The sequence below is a fragment of the Neoarius graeffei genome, chromosome 13, assembly GCF_027579695.1.
Source record: "Neoarius graeffei isolate fNeoGra1 chromosome 13, fNeoGra1.pri, whole genome shotgun sequence".
NCBI classification, from domain to species: domain Eukaryota; kingdom Metazoa; phylum Chordata; class Actinopteri; order Siluriformes; family Ariidae; genus Neoarius; species Neoarius graeffei.
The window spans coordinates 60,517,382-60,535,230 of NC_083581.1; the positions used below are offsets into that span (position 1 = coordinate 60,517,382).

The following is a 17,849-nucleotide window of genomic DNA, read 5'->3' on the forward strand; positions in this document are numbered from 1 at the left end:
ATGCGTGGACACTTGGTCATTAGGAAACCATCTTATAAATGCCACATTGGTATTAACTACAGTTTCCTAAATGCGTTAGAATATTTTTGTCCAGTTTTGCATGGACAGAATAAGACAAGTTGTTTCCATATTGGAAAAGTATGTATATTTTTCCATTACTGTGCCATATATTGTACTTACTAAACAAAAAGAACTGCTACATCCTTCAAATATATATTTTTTTACTTTGAATGTATAAGAAAAAGCTCATAATGAGTATACATTTACTGCTTTTGCAGTACTTTAAGAAATTAACTTTTTAAATGTCACATTGGCATTAATCATGTTTTCCAGAGTGTTGGACTTTTTACAGTTTTGCATGTGCAAAATCTAAGTTGCTTTCACTGCAAGAAAGCATATATAAATGTTTTGACTTTTTCAGAATCTATTCCATTTTCTTCCCATGCAAGAAGAATCATTACAGTCATCATGTTTTGAGTGCATTACTAAACCCATACTGGGTGTAAACTTTCTGCATTTGTAAACTGTTTGAATTTCAAGCAATTAAACTTTTTCTAGTTTTTATACAGCTCACTTATTGTGTAAGCCACTATTTTTCTATTTGAAATAGAACTTTAAGGCTTAAAAAAACCCAAAAAACTTTTCTTTATTGAGACTCGTGAACCTTGAGTTTGTGACATTTTTTGTGACATTTCCTCATCTAGTAACGCCAGCTCCAGTGGAGTAACATAGAAGGGATGCTGATGCTGGCTTCTGCACAGCGTAAACATGTTTACAGTGGGTCCTTGTGACTGAGAGAAAAAAAATATATAGTTCAGGCTTTTATTTGAAGATATTTGCTGCTTTAGCTTTTTTATTTTTTAATGTTCAAACTGGAAATGACTTTGCCTTCTGTGAAGGTCTTGTACTTTACTGCATGACTATAAACCAATATTGCCAAAATAATGAAAATAAATTCTAATAATACAAACGAGATGGTCTCTGAATGATTCATTCAATCTGCTTATTGAAATAAAGGTTTATTCTAGAAGCCTCAAATGTTTTTCAGTTTGTCCTTCTAGGAGAAATTATAAAAATTTGAAGATTTGATTCTGTTTCATAGAAAGTTCCAAGTAGAGAACTTGTAAAGAACCCTTGAAGAACCATTTCCCCTAGTGTTTACTATGATTCCCATCTTTGGTGTGTGTCTTTAAAGGTTTACACTGACACCATATATTTCATTGTACAGGGTGTTTCAAAAAAGTTTGATATTATTTTGGATGTAAATATCCCAGAATGATATAAAATTTTTTGAAACACCCTGTACTTTAAAATTACAGCAACATCTTGAAGTGGGAAATTACGCTGGTCAACTATTTTTCAGAAGTTGTTTGCTTCAGAGATGAACTTGGCTGTTTGTTATGAAATTTGGTGTGTTGAATTCAAATATGACAATTAAAACAGCTTATTGGCTACGTCTTCCAAGATATTTAAGATTTTACATTTTATACTTACAGTATGTACATTGTGTAGATAGTAACGTTTAAAGTATAAATTGTAAACCTAGGTCTCTTCATGTGTTTCTGCTTGGTTTACATGATATTTCACCTGTTCTCTTTATGTAACACTACAAAATCAGCAAAAAGTTGATATAAATAAAATGTATTATGAACCAAATGGCAAAAAACAATTATGTATAAGTACCGAATAGGTTTAGTTCTTATTCAGTGTTTACTCAGTGCTTTTTGGCAGCTTGTCTCTTGTATTCACGAAACGGAGCATCTCTTGTCAAGCTTGTCAAGCAAAGACTTAATCTCGAGTGTCTAGCACTGTATGATTTTTTTTCTGAGCTGATTATAGGGCAATTTGGTCAGCAGAGCGATGTAAGTTGACTTATGATTGCATCATCAGTGACTTCTAGGAACAACATTATATCATGTATTATGCAATACCGGCTTCAGATTGCATCATTTATTGTTTTGCCAAAAAAGTAAGTACTGTCCAAACTCAATCATAGATTTATTCATGGAACCAATCTTGAAAACTAGAGCCAATGAACAATTTTAAGTTTCATTTTTGCTCTCAGGGCTGCATGGTGGTGTAGTGGTTAGCACTGTTGCCTCACAGCAAGAAGGTCTGGGTTCGAGCCCCGTGGCCAGCGAGGGCCTTTCTGTGCGGAGTTTGCATGTTCTCCCTGTGTCTGCGTGGGTTTCCTCCGGGTGCTCCAGTTTCCCCCACAGTCCAAAGACATGCAGGTTAGGTTAACTGGTGACTCTAAATTGACCGTAGGTGTGAATGGTTGTCTGTGTCTATGTGTCAGCCCTGTGATGACCTGGCGATTTGTCCAGGGTGTACCCTGCCTTTTGCCCGTAGTCAGCTGGGATAGGCTCCAGCTTGCCTGCGACCCTGTAGAACAGGATAAAGCGTCTAGAGATAATGAGATGAGGTGAGATGATATTTTTGTTCTCAGCGACCCAGAATTAGTAAAGTTTGACTACCGTATATTTATTTCAGAAGCATTTTGGCTGTAGACCAGTGTTATCAATGAGGAGGCACTACAGGTTATAAAGAGCAGTAGGTCTAAACCCTAAACAAATCATTTTCGGTTTTTAAATGTGTTTATTTCACTGACAGATTGCTCATGCTTTCAGATCTCTCTCTGTTGATGATGGTTATGGATGTACGTAGAATGATATTGGTGTTTTACTTAATCCAGGTGTGAGTGTTTCTATGCTCATCAGCATATCTTGATCGTCTCTTTAGTCTATTGTTTTGAACTATACTCAGCCATGTTAAAGTGAACCTGAAAGGAAACTATCTGCAAAGTACTTTTTACCATGATGAGCTCTCAGACCACTTATTGTTCACACTACAACTTCTTAGACCTGGCTGTGTAATACTGAATCATGGATAATTGTGGATGCCATTCAAAATGGTTCAAAAACAAAATTGTAGTCAAATATCAGAAGGGGCTGGGGAAAAATAAATCAACAAGGAGAAATAATTTTGTTAGGGAGCCATCACACATGCTTTATGTTATCGGCCCACTTGTGACTCTCATTAGGTGGTTGGCATATAAAACAAATGCATTCTCTTTGTTTGTTTGTTTGTTTGTTTGTTTGTTTGTTTGTTTGTTTGTTTGTGAATGATGTTATGGGAAATATGGCTGGACCAATCTTCATGAAACTTTCAGGATCGATGGGTATTGGTCTCAAATAGAACCTCCAACATTTTGGGGGTCATCCAGTCAAGGTCAAGGTTTTTGTGGCAACTGCTTCATAAAGAGGTGGTAGCCACTATGTCATCGTGCTGTAAGAATGTAAGAGTGTAACAGTCATGCAGTATGGTGTGTACTGATTGGCTGAGAGCAGCAGAGAATCAGAATCAGAACCATGTTTCTTGGCCAAGTATGTTCACACACAAGGTCAAAATCAAGTTCAAGGTCACCAAAAAGGTCAAAATCATTTTTTCGCGATATCTTCCTTCATATTCATCAAGTGCTACCGGGTGAGGTTTGTTTTGCCTGGCAACACTTCTTATTATTATTGTCTAAGTACTTAATTTCAATAGCATAAAAGCTAGTTCCATAATGCTACAGCTGCAAGCAAATGTGAAGGGGACTGAGACTAATTTGACACGAATAAAATGGATTGCAAAATGAACCACAAAGCAACTGTATTGGGACCATCTTGAGAGGTGATCTGAATACAGTTTGCTTGTAGGCCTTTTTAGGGGTTTGAGTTCATTTGTTGTGTTTATATAGTCATTAATCTAAGACCACAGAATGTAAAACTGGACCGGGTGTGAAAACACCCTTGAGTGTTTAAAATCAGAGTTCACAGCTTTAGTATATTCAGTGAAGTTTAAGTATTGATGGTTAAGTCAGATATCTTGTCCTGCCATTGCTGTGTCTATAGGAGAGCGGTGTCATTTGCTTTCATCAGGTCTTGGTTGGGGGCGGCACGGTGGTGTAGTGGTTAGCACTGTCACCTCACAGCAAGAAGGTCCTGGATTCGAGCCCAGTGGCCAGTGAGGGCCTTTCTGTGTGGAGTTTGCATGTTCTCCCTGTGTCTGCATGGGTTTCCTCCGGGTGCTCCGTCTTCCCCCACAGTCCAAAGGCATGCAGGTTAGGTTAAATGATGACTCTAAATTGACCGTAGGTGTGAATGTGAGTGTGAATGGTTGTTTATCTCTGTGTCAGCCCTGCGATAACCTGGAGACTTGTCCAGGGTGTACCCCACCTCTCGCCCGTAGTCAGCTGGGATAGGTTCAAGCTTGCCTGTGACCCTGTAGGACAGGATAAGTGGCTACAGATAATGGAGGGATGGATGGAGGTCTTGGTTGGAGCATGTCGGTCCCAGGGGTCATCTACAGAGGATGTGGTCTATGGTCTGTAGTGTCTCACCACAGGGACACTCACCACTGGTGATGAATCCTCACTTGTGGATATTGTCTCCAGTTTTGCCCACTTTTGCTCTTGCTCTAGTTAGGGTTACCCAGTGCTTTCTAGTGAGAGTTGTTCCACTGGGCAGGCTTTCACTTGGGCTTGGCAGGGCTTCATTGGGTGGGCAGCGAACACTTTCCCAACTATATTCGCTCCAGACCCTCCATGACTGAAGCTTTTATGAGATTTTAATTGTCATCTTACTTCCAGGTGACCGTAAAGTGGGCGATGGTTAAGTGATATACAGTGATGTCTAATGTAAAGGGTGGAAATAAAAATAGCTATAAGAATAAAATGAACCACTCACAAAGAGCATATTGATTGTCAACAATTTGACAGTTTATTTTCAGAACTTTTTTTTTTTTTTGCAAGAATGGCTTTGTGTACTCACAAATAAACTAACATATCATCTAAGACCTTCACTGAAGGCATACTCATGCCTTTTCCTTTCTGGAAAAAAAAAAATTTACACCTGCAATTAACTCACTGAAGAGCTTACCCAGCTAATCTAGCTAAATAAATAATATTCTCAAGAATGAAAAAAGGTGTTTTAAAATCACAAATGCATAATAATACAGTAAAAATATTCCAGTTGCATCGCACTGGATTGGAAAGATCTGTATTAAAAATATCACAGATATTTTGTACTTATCTGTTCATATTAGATATGAATAACAGATGAAATAGCCTAAACAAAATTAAAATCATATTTCAAAAGTCAGATAGAGAACTCTTATACAATAAGAGATCATTAAAAAAAAAAAATAAAAAAAAATATATATATATATATATATATATATATATATATATATATATATATATATATATATAAAATTTACCGGGTGGCACTGTGGTGTAGTGGTCAGCGTTGTCGCCTCACAGCAAGAAGGTCCAGGTTCGAGCCCCGTGGCTGACGAGGGCCTTTCTGTGCAAAGTTTGCATGTTGTCCGCGTGGGTTTCCTCCGGGTGCTCCGGTTTCCCCCACAGTCCAAAGACATGCAGGTTAGGTTAACTGGTGACTCTAAATTGACCGTAGGTGTGAATGTGAGTGTGAATGGTTGTCTGTGTCTATGTGTCAGCCCTGTGATGACCTGGCGACTTGTCCAGGGTGTACCCCGCCTTTCGCCTGTAGTCAGCTGGGATAGGCTCCAGCTTGCCTGCAACCCTGTAGAACAGGATAAAATGGCTAGAGATAATGAGATGAGATGAGATATTATTTACCATCTGGGAGGTCCGTATCGTGAAATACTGTGACTGAGGTCTTGAAAATACTGACCGAGGCCTTTGGGCCGAGGTCAGTATTTTCAAGGCAGAGGTCACGGTATTTCACAATATGGACCAACCTTAAGTTGGTAAATAATATATTTATTTTTTTCTTTACCAAATTCTAACAGAAAATGAGAGCGCCCGAAAGGGAAACCATATTTAGAACAAACCTGCTACAAGCTCCTTTTCAGCTTTCTCCTGAAATGTTTTCTTTTATTTCGTCTTCATCAGGGTAGTAAAACTCGTTTTCGCTGTTAACACTGTTGTTATCGCTATCCATGCTGTAAAATTAATGCTATTATACTGAGAAATGTGAAAATAAATGTTGACAAAAAATTGCTAGTATGTTTGTTGTTGTGAACGAGCGAGTCGCCAAAGGTCCGTAACCGGGATCTGGATCATAGGATTCCGGACTGCTCACGAGCCAATCAGAGCACACAATTTGATGGAAACCGGACCGTGAAAAAATAATTTAAAATATTTTCTTCTTGCATAGTTATGTGAATTTTTTTAAGTTTCACAAAGCAGTGATGGAAACATCTACACATGCTTTCCCATAATGAAAGCAACTTGTCATATTTTGTCCATGAAAAATTGGACAAAATATTCCAACACACTTTAGGAAAACATAATTAATGCCAGTGTGGTATTTGTAATGTGGTTTCCTAATGGTAACTTGTCTATACATCTACACATCTACACATGCTTTTCCAGTATGAAAGCAACTTGTCATATTCTGTCCATGCAAAGTTGGACAAAAATATTCTAACACATTTAGGAAACTGCATTTAATGTCAATGTGGCATTTATAAGTTGGTTTCCTGATGGTAAAGTGTCCACACATCTCTACCAGGGTCTCCAGAGGCCACTGCAGCCTGGAGTGTCCTCTTTGCTGCTGATCTGGAAGGCTGGAAAGCTGAACTGAGAAACAACATTTCTGCTCTTCTCCATGAAAGGCTGCATGGCAAGGAAGTGGCTCAGCAGTCTTCTCTGGGGCTGAGTGTGTACTTGACACTGAGACAGGAAGTTGATGGTCTCTTGCACACACCTGCTGTAGCCTTCAGTGGAGCAGCTCGACTTCTTGTATGATTGCTGCTGCTGTCTCAGGAAATAAACTGTCATTTCCAGGATGTCACTGTTTTCCTGTCTGGAATCAGGCTGTTGCTTTAGGAATTCTCCACCCAGCAGAGACTTGAGCTTCTCCATGCTGCTGTTAATTTGTTCTCAGCACAACTTCTCCACTATTGGCTTTCTCAGCTAAAGACAAGATGGAATAGAAATATTTCATCACACTTTTATATATATATATGTATATATAATATACAGTTGTGGTCAGAAGTTTACATACAATTACATGAATGTCATCTTGGATATGAATGTCGTAGCAATATCTGGGCTTTCAGTAATTTCTTTGAACTGTTATTTTTCTGTGGCAGAATGACTGTACAGCATACATCTCTAATTAAAAAAAACACTAGAATTTGGTGCACAAATTTTAATTTTCTTTGGGTTTTCTGAAATCAACACAGGGTCAAAATTGTACATACAGGGTCAAACATTACATACGCTCACTTAGATTATTAATTCAGTGGTGCTGAAACTTCCAAAATGTCTCTTATCTTGCCAAGGCTGAGGCCTCTTAACTTCTTGTTAGTGATCATGATTGACTCCAGCTGGTAGCTTTTCTGTGCCTTCATAAAACAGGTTTGTTTACAGCACTCATTGGATTGACCAACACACAGTAAAATGGGAAAGTCCAAGGAGCTCAGTGCAGATCTGAGAAAGAGGATTGCAGATACAGTGCCTTGAAAAAGTATTCATACCCCTTGAACTTTTTCACATTTTTCCACCTTACAACCACAAACTTAAAAGTTTTTTATTCGAAAACATGAATATTCTTTGATCTAAACCATTCCATTGTAGCTCTGGCTGTATGTTTAGGGTCATTGTCTTGCTGGAAGGTGAATCTCCTTCCCAGTCTCAAGTCTTTTGCAGCCTCCAACAAGTTTTCTTCCAGGATTGCCCTGTATTTAGCTCCATCCCTCTTCCCATCAACTCTGACCAGCTTCCCTGTCCCTGCTGAAGAAAAGCATCCCCATAGCATGATGCTGCCACCACCATGTTTCACAGTGGGGATGGTGTGTGCAGGGTGATGAGCAGTGTTAGTTTTCCGCCACACATAGCGCTTTGCATTTAGGCCAAAACGTTCAACTTTGGTCTCATCTGACCAAAGCACCTTCTTCCACATGTTTGCTGTGTCCCCTACATTTATTATGCCTGTCTTTCAACAATGGCTTTCTTCTTGCCACTCTTCCAAAAAGGCCAGATTTGTGGAGTGTACGACTTATAGTTGTCCTGTGCACAGATTCTCCCACCTGAGCTGTGGATTTCTGCAGCTCCTCCAGAGTGATCATGGGCCTCTTGGCTGCTTCTCTGACCAGTGCTCTCCTTGTTCGCTCTGTCAGTTTAGGTGGATGGCCATGTCTTGGTAGGTTTGCAGTTGTGCCATACTTTTTCCATTTTTGAATGATGGATTGAACAGTGCTTCTTGAGATGTTCAGAGCTTGGGATATTTTTTTTATAACCTAACCCTGCTTTAAACTTCTCCAGAACTTTATCCCTGACCTGTCTGGTGAGTTCTTTGGTCTTCATGATGCTGTTTGTTCTTCAGCGTTCTCTAACAAACCACTGAGGCCTTCACAGAACAAGTGTATTTATGCTGAGAGTAAATTACACACAGTAGGACTCTATTAACTAATTAGATGACTTCTGAAGGCAATTGATTGCACTGGATTGTATTTAGAGGTATCAGAGTACAGGGGGCTGAATACTAATGCACACCACATTTTTCAGATTTTTATTTGTTTAAAATTTTGAAGACCATTTATCATTTTCGTTTCACTTCACAATTATGTGCTACTCTGTGTTGGTCTATCACATAAAATCTCAGTAAAAAACTTTTAAGTTCATGGTTGTAAGGTGGGAAAATGTGAAAAAGTTCAAGGGGTATGAATACTTTTTCAAGGCACTGTCTACACAACTCTGGAATGTCTCTTGGAGCCATTTCTAAACAACTGCAAATTCCAAGATCAGTTTGAACAATTGTATCCAAGTTATTGTGAGGTGTAGTCACTTTGCCAAGCCACTTTGCTTCAAGAAAACCCAAACTGTCAGGAACAACCTGGGAACCACCATGGCACAGCCCTGCCATGAACTGGAAGCTGATGGATCACTGTCTACAGTTCAGATCACCATGGACTAAGAGGCTGCTATCCAAGAAATAACCACCTACTCCAAAATTGACATCTTCAAGCTTAACTAAAGTTTGAAGCTGACCGCACGTACAAAGAAAAAGCCTTCTGGAGGATAGCTGTATGGTCAGTTGAGACAAAGATTGAGTTGTTTGGCCACAATGACCACCATGTACAGAGGGACACTGTACCAGCTGGTGGTGGTGGTAGGATCATCATATTCTGGGGCTGTTTTGCTGCCAGTGGAACTGGTTTATTGCACAAAGTGGATGGAATAATGAAGAAGGAGGACTACCTCAGAATTCTTTGGCATAAACCATTAGAAACTTGAACACGACTTGGGACTTGGGAGTTACAACAGGACAATGAACCCAAACACGCATCAGAGCTGGTTGTAGAGGATAAAGCAGGCTAACATTAAGCTTAAAACAAGTCCTGACTTCAACCCTATTGAAAATATATGGACCATGCTTATAAGTCGAGTCCATGCCAAGAAAAAAAATTTAATTGAACTCTACCAATTCTATCATGAAGAGTCGTGAAATATCCAACAAAAATTCTGCCAGAAGCTTGTTCATGGTAAACAAAAATGCTTGCTCAAGGTGAAACTTGTGAAGAGACATTTTACCCAAATATTAGGTGTGCTGTATGTATATTTTTGACCCTGTGTTGATTTCAGAAAACCCAAAGAAAATTAAAACTTGTGCACCAAATTCTAGTGGGTTTTTTTTTATTAAAGATGTATGCTGTACAATCATTCTGCCACAGAAAAAGAACAGTTCAAAGAAATTACTGAAAGCCCAAATATTGCCATGACATTCATATAAACTTATGACCACAACTGTATATAAATAAATAAATATTCCCCAAAGTATTAATAAAATGAGAAATGAAACTGCATACAATATCATGGTTTAGTATATTTACCTTATTAGTCAATGAAAGAAGGTGCTTGGAGTTGATCATTGACGCAGTGATTGTAGGAGCCATGGCTGTGTTTCCTCTATCAGCTCTCTGTGAAGAGAAGATCTGAGCTATGCTGATCTCTCTCTCTCTCTCTCTCGCTCCCTCTCTCTCACTCCCTCCTCTATTTATACTCCTCTATTTTACTCCTCTATTTATACTCTCTAATCTCCATATGAATGTGTGAGTTCTGGGTTTGCTGGAGGTTCTCACAGTCCGCAGCCAATGGGGAGGTCAGATGGGACTAAAGAACTGCAAGCTGCCACATGCTCAATAATTACTTAGAAAACAACGGTTCTGTCTCAAGGGAGCAGGTGGAGGGTCTTATGATGATAGGCAGTGAAATGCTTAGGAGTGTGTGAACGTGGGAAACCAGTGACCTTACATATTTTTAAGCAGATGCTTGATAGCAGGATATCCAATCCTAACATTAAAGCAATTTTATGAAGACTGTAAACGTACTGCAGTATACTAAATCTATCTATCTGTCGATTACATAATATTTTACAACATATGATCATGTACAGTAGCAGTCAAAACTTTGGACACACCTACTATTTTCTACATTGTAGAACAATACTGAAGACATCAAAACTACAAAATGACATATGGAGCATATATGGAATTATGTGGTAAAAATTTCTGAAAAAAAAGTTTCATATTTTAGATATGAGCCATTGTTTACCTTGATGATGTTTTGCACACTATTGGCATTATCTTTACCAGCTTCATGAGGTAGTCACCTGGAATGCTTTTCAATTAAAAGGTGTGCCTCATCAAAAGTTAATTAGTGCAATTTCTTGCCTTCTTAATGTGTTTGAGATCAAACAGTAAATAGTAAATAATAAAAATACAGTAAATAGCCCTATTCCACAACTATAGTAAATCTCATCTCATCTCATTATCTCTAGCCGCTTTATCCTGTTCTACAGGGTCGCAGGCAAGCTGGAGCCTATCCCAGCTGACTACGGGCGAAAGGCGGGGTACACCCTGGACAAGTCGCCAGGTCATCACAGGGCTGACACATAGACACAGACAACCATTCACACTCACATTCACACCTACGGTCAATTTAGAGTCACCAGTTAACCTAACCTGCATGTCTTTGGACTGTGGGGGAAACCGGAGCACCTGGAGGAAACCCACGCGGACACGGGGAGAACATGCAAACTCCACACAGAAAGGCCCTCGCTGGCCACAGGGCTCGAACCCGGACCTTCTTGCTGTGAGGCGACAGCGCTAACCACTACACCACCATGCCGCCCCACTATAGTAAATAATAATAATAATAATAATATTATCTATAGCAGGGCGGCACAGTGGTGTGGTGGTTAGTGCTGTCACCTCACAGCAAGAAGGTCCGGGTTCGAGACCGGTGGCCGGCGAGGGCCTTTCTGTGCGGAGTTTGCATGTTGTCTGCGTGGGTTTCCTCCGGGTGCTCCGGTTTCCCCCACAGTCCAAAGACATGCAGGTTAGGTTAACTGGTGACTCTAAATTGACCGTAGGTGTGAATGTGAGTGTGAATGGTTGTCTGTGTCTATGTGTCAGCCCTGTGATGACCTGGCGACTTGTCCAGGGTGTACCCCGCCTTTCGCCCGTAGTCAGCTGGGATAGGCTCCAGCTTGCCTGCGACCCTGTAGAAGGATAAAGCGGCTACAGATAATGAGATGAGATGAGATGAGATGAGATGAGATGATATTATTTGAGATGTAAATATCCCAGAAACTACATAGTCTAGGCAAATGAAACTGAACAGGCTTAATGTTGAGCAATATAAGATTTATTCCTCAAAATTTGACTGAGAAATTCAAAGGTATGTGGATTCCATGAACGATTTCACAAATTTTCAATATGCGTGCCGCCTGAGACACGGACACACAGACAGCCTTCTTCTTTGAACTTTTTGTTCCATGTCCAAGTCTGCACTGCATTTGTTGCATTTTTAGAGAATTCTCTCATAAATGCACACTGCACAGTCTTGTTCGACTGTGTTCGAGCGTACATTTTTGCACCCTCTTAAGAATACATTTCAACAAAGAACGCACTTGCTTATATAAAAAACACACAACGCCTTTTCTTTTCCAGTGAATGGCATTTCTATACCTAATAAGATAAAAACATTAAACATAAAATTTTGACCTGTTTCCATACATGCTGTTAAAATTTGAGGTCAATTGAACCAGAATTGGCAAAGTTATTAGATTGTGAAATATCAAATTTTTTGAAACTGTTATTTTTATATAAGCAAGTGCGTTCTTTGTTGAAATGTATTCTTAAGAGGGTGCAAAATTGTTGGGTAGTGCAATGACCTATAAATATATTAATCACATGAATAACAGTGGATATGCTTTGCTCTTTGAGCTTCATCCTTGTTTTCCAGGAAAAATAATTTTCCACATAAGCAGAATCTCTCTCTTATAGTTTGTTAAATATCACATTTCTCTGTTAACTGACCTCACCATCAACCATCTTGAATTTTGATATGCTCGCTAACCAGTAAGTCAGCTGGGATAGGCTCCAGCTTGCCTGCGACCCTGTAGAACAGGATAAAGCGGCTAGAGATAATGAGATGAGATGAGTTATCTATAGCACCTTTCACAATGCCAAGGTTGCTTTACAGAAGGGATGAAAAAAACACGAAGCAGTAAGAGAGGAAGAGAAATGTTCGTGAAGAAGATAAGTTTTCAATTCAGTTTTGAAAGTAGAGAAAGAAGAGCAGCCATGGAGAGATTGAGGAAGAGAATTCCAGAGTTTGGAGGTAATGCATTGAAGGACCTGCCCCCAGGGTGGAAAGTCTGTTGCATGGGACAGCAAGTAAATTGATACTAGAAGTCCTAAGTGAGTGAGAGAGGGTGTATGGGGTCAGTAATTCCCTAAACTATATCGGAGCAAGATTATGCAAGGCTGTGAAAGTGAGAAGCGAGATTTTAAATTTAATACGGCATGGCGGGGCGGCACGGTGGTGTAGTGGTTAGCGCTGTCGCCTCACAGCAAGAAGGTCCTGGGTTCGAGCCCCGTGGCCGGCGAGGGCCTTTCTGTGCGGAGTTTGCATGTTCTCCCCGTGTCCGCGTGGGTTTCCTCCGGGTGCTCCGGTTTCCCCCACAGTCCAAAGACATGCAGGTTAGGTTAACTGGTGACTCTAAATTGACCGTAGGTGTGAATGTGAGTGTGAATGGTTGTCTGTGTCTATGTGTCAGCCCTGTGATGACCTGGCGACTTGTCCAGGGTGTACCCTGCCTTTCGCCCGTAGTCAGCTGGGATAGGCTCCAGCTTGCCTGCGACCCTGTAGAAGGATAAAGCGGCTAGAGATAATGAGATGAGATGAGATGAGACGGCATGGCGGTGCAGTGGTTAGCGCTGTCGCCTCACAGCAAGAAGGTTCTGGGTTCGAATCTCAAGGCCGATGGAAGCCTTTCTGTGTGGAGTTTGCATGTTCTCCCTGTGTCTGCATGGATTTCCTCCTACTTCAAAGACATGCAGATTATGTAAAAAAAAAAAAAAATTGAACTTCTTGTATGTCGCTCTGGGTAAGTGTCTGTTAAATGCCTGTAATGTAATATGGGACAGAACTGGTAGTCAGTGGAGCTGACAGAGGATGGGGGTGATGTGAGCAGAGCATTTAGTATGGGTTAGAACTCTAACTGCAAAGTTCTGAATATACTGTGGCTTTTGTAAAGACTTTGCAGGAAGACCAATGAGGAGTGAATTGCAGTAATCTATCCATCCATTCATCCATCCATTATCTGTAGCTGCTTATCCTGTTCTACAGGGTCGCAGGCAAGCTGGAGCCTATCCCAGCTGACTATGGGCGAGAGGCAGGGTACACCCTGGACAAGTCGCTAGGTTATCGCAGGGCTGATACAGAGACAAACAACCATTCACACTCACATTCACACCTACGGTCAATTTAGAGTCACCAGTTAACCTAACCTGCATGCCTTTGGACTGTGGGGGAAACCGGAGCACCCAGAGGAAACCCACGCAGACACAGGGAGAACATGCAAACTCCTTACAGTAATCTCAATGGGACATAATGAAAGCAAAATGAAAGCAGTAACCTATATTACGTTAAGAACCGCTCAACCAAGTAAAGAGAAACGACAGTCCATTACTTTAAGGCATGAAGTGCCTTTTAATTAATAAAAATAAAGAAACACCATTGAATTAGATGGTGTGTCCAAACTTTTGACTTGTACTGTGTGACAAACTCTTAATAAGAACTTGGTTTTGTCTTGTATATCACTCCTTGCCCCTCTATCTTCAATTTTTAACATTATTATTTCCTATAGCCAGAGCAAAGCTTTTGGGTGAAAGTGTGCTCTGTGTCTTTCAACATTAAATGACCACATTGGAACACTTTTCCTGAAACCCGCCAGCCCCCTAAACACACACACACAGCTGCTTGGCCTGCTGTCTATCCCTCGTTCACATTCTCCTGTTTCAGTAGCGGGAATGTGGGAGCAGTGCTGTAGCAAGGCTTCCCACACTTCTAGATTCATGACATTGAAACTGAACACAAAGAAAGCGTGGCCCATTAGACAAAGCTAGGACGGTAAGCCCCCCTATTCCAGACCTCCAGGCCAGCCATCTGGAGTGATTCATTCAATTACCACCCAGAGACTACACAATCTGCTCTCAGTGTGTGGGACACAGTTATCTCTAAATATCAGCCTGTGCTAATTCGAATTCGTTTGCAGTATAGGAAGTTATATATTCTGCGATGACTATCTTTACAGTGGTGTGAAAAATATTTTAATAATCTGTAATGCCATTAAAAGTTCTTTAAGACTTGCTTTTGGATGAGTCACCTTGATTATTTTTGCTTATACTGGAACACATCCATTATGCATTACATATATTGATGCTAGTAGCTCACTATACCTTTGGGCAGATGTTTGATTTGCGCAGATCCTTTCCCACAGCACATCACTGACAACATGAATCATCTGTGTGTTGATTTACAACACCCAGAGCTGCTTTGCCAACAATGACGTTAACAACTGATTGACACTAAGGTATGAAAAATAGCCCCTCCCACCTGCCTATTAATTCTCAGCTATTGTGCACCAATTACTCCAACAATTCATCCATTTTCTCAAGCTCACTGATTGGCTCAGAAACGTGAGAACTTGCATCTCATTAAATGCCCTTAGTTTTTGTATAAATGCTGGCGAAAAAGCAGTTGAAAATCAGATCTACATCACTGACTCACTCATGAACACCAGCCATCATGAAAGATCTGCAAAAAAGGTATGTCTAGTCCAAAGCATGTTAATTAAAAATAATGCGGTACATGTGCAATCTATGGATCTATTATGAGCAGTCAGCTTCCCGAAAGCTCTGGAGATATTTTTGTATGTATCCTGATGAAGCCTAGCACTTACGGTGATGTGGTTTGATTTGTCAGAGGCAAGCTCATGGCCTTGGAGAGGAGATGCACTGATGGTGTGGAGCGTCTCAAGGCCATCGTGGAGGCCCAGCTGCACAGTAGCATCTCTCACATAGACCTCTGGGACAAGACAGTCTCATTCTTTACTTCAAAAAAGACATCGATCTTTCACGATGGTTATTCCAAGAACTCTAGAGAGACCCTGCGGCTTTTCCCTGCTTCAGATGAAGATGTGATCCCTCTCTGTTTTCAGAAGTGATGCACTTCAGCTGAATGTTCGACTGAATGACTCTGGATGCCTCAAGTGAAAATGGAACTTTTGCTCTGAAATGGCAAAGAATTTCTAACATAGCTGTATGTAAAGTCTTTTGTAAAGACAAATTAATTCTGTAACACACACGGCTCTGTAGGGCTTTTAGTTTGTCCACAGCTGGACCATAGCCATTCTTATTTAGCAACAGAGAGCTTTACTATTCTATGCAAAGAATATGGTTAATAGGTACATGGAACCCATGCAAATGTTGAGCAGAATATTTGAATGAAAGCCATATTCCTTTGACAAAGGAACCATTAGTATGCAGTTAATGCAAAAACTAAGTTATAAAGTGTTTCTCAGTATTTTAGGTTACTTAGGTTGAAAAATATTTGCATGAATGCATTAGATTATCAGATAATGGATGGATGGATGGATGGATGAATATTATATTAGTATAGATTATATGAGTCTTTTTTAATAAAAACCCACAAAATCTGTTTATAATCATGCCTCCTTAATTTTTTTTCATCGTTTCCATTTTACTGATAGTCTCAGTCTTAGTTGATGAATTAAAAAGTCAGAGAGATGGATACATACAGTACTGTACATACAGAAAAATCAAGTTTCTACAAGTTGGCTTAAGAATTTATTTAAAAAATGACCAAACAAGCAGAACTTGCATGTGTTTATAGAGTAATATCCACCCATCTATCCATTTTGGCATATCACAACAGTGACGTGGTCACTTGGACAGCTTCAGCCATCAGAGTGTCTAGGCAACATTACAGTAGTGGTTTCCCATTGCCTTCTACTGGATTATTATAGAGGTTTTCTCCTCTCAACCATTCACACTCACATCTATGGACAATTTAGAGCCACCAATTAGCCTAACCTGCATGTCTTTGGACTGTGGGAGAAACCAGAGCACCTGGAGGAAACCCACACGGACACAAGGAGAACATGCAAACTCCACAAAGAAAGGCCCCCATCAGCCACTGGGCTCAAACCCAGAACCTTCTTGCTGTCAGGCGACAGTGCTAACCACTACACCACCATACAATAATACAGAAGCCAAAATTATAAACACAAGTTTTGAGGTTATCAAATTGGAAGGTTAATCTGTACTGCCATCTAGAGGGCTTAATTAGACAAATCAATATAAGACTAGATTACACTCTTAGAAAAAGGTTTTTGAAGAGTTCAGTAGATTTTTAATAGTTCCTAGCTTGCAAAACGACTTCTATTTTCTGAAAGGTAAACACTGTGTTCTAGGGTTCTACATGGAAGTTGAAACGTTTCCCCAGAATGGCAACCAAAGAACCCTTAAGTGTTCTAAATTTTCTCACAGTGTACCAACAAACACGCATTGATATATTTCCATTATGTGATTGGTTTTGCTTTGCTGAATGACACAGTATCAGTGACATACATTAAGTCTATAGGATATATGCATACATACGCTCATTATATATATATATATATCTGGGTCATTCTAGAATTTGAGATAAACCTTTTGTAATTTTCTACAAAAGTAATATTTACTAAATCAGTTTTGAACAGTAATGCAAATGATGACAAACTTTCACCAATTTATCCATAAAATATTAACTAAATGACTCCTCCCATTACTGGCTGCCTTTGACTCCTGATTCATCCATTCAACTCGAATAAACATGAAGTGATTCAGTAACAATCTGGTTTTTGGAGCTTATTTTATTAACTGTTATGAAATCACTTGCATAGAAAGTCTATTTTCTGTATGTGAAATTTCAGTAATATATATACACTGTGTGTGTGTGTGTGTATATATATATATATATATATATATATATATATATATATGTGGGTCATTCTAGAATTCGGGATCCAGTCTTTGAGATAAACCTTTTGTAATCTTCCACAAAAGTAATATTTACTGAATCAGTTTTGAACAGTAATGCAAATGATGACAAACTTTCACCAATTTATCCATAAAATATTAACTAAATGACTCCTCCCGTTACTGGCTGCCTTTGACTCCTGATTCATCCATTCAACTCGAATAAACATGAAGTGATTCTGTCTAACAATCTGGTTTTTTGGAGCTTATTTTATTAACTGTTATGAAATCAATTGCATAGAAAGTCTATTTTCTGTATGTGAAATTTCAGTTTATACAGTGTGTGTGTGTGTGTGTGTATATATTATCCGTCACAATGTTCTTGTTAACTCTGTTATAACTCTTCTAAAACCACGTAAAAGCCACAAAGGCATTTTATAACACTCTTGACACCTGCACCCAGTGATGTCACTTCCTCTAGC

General features: G+C 39.6%; 1 pseudogene; it reads right to left on the minus strand.

Annotated features, from left to right (window-relative positions):
• Positions 1-5,490: 5,490 nt before the first annotated feature.
• Positions 5,491-10,006, minus strand: LOC132896222 (transcription factor HES-5-like; annotated as a pseudogene).
• Between the last annotated feature and the right edge of the window lie 7,843 nt (positions 10,007-17,849).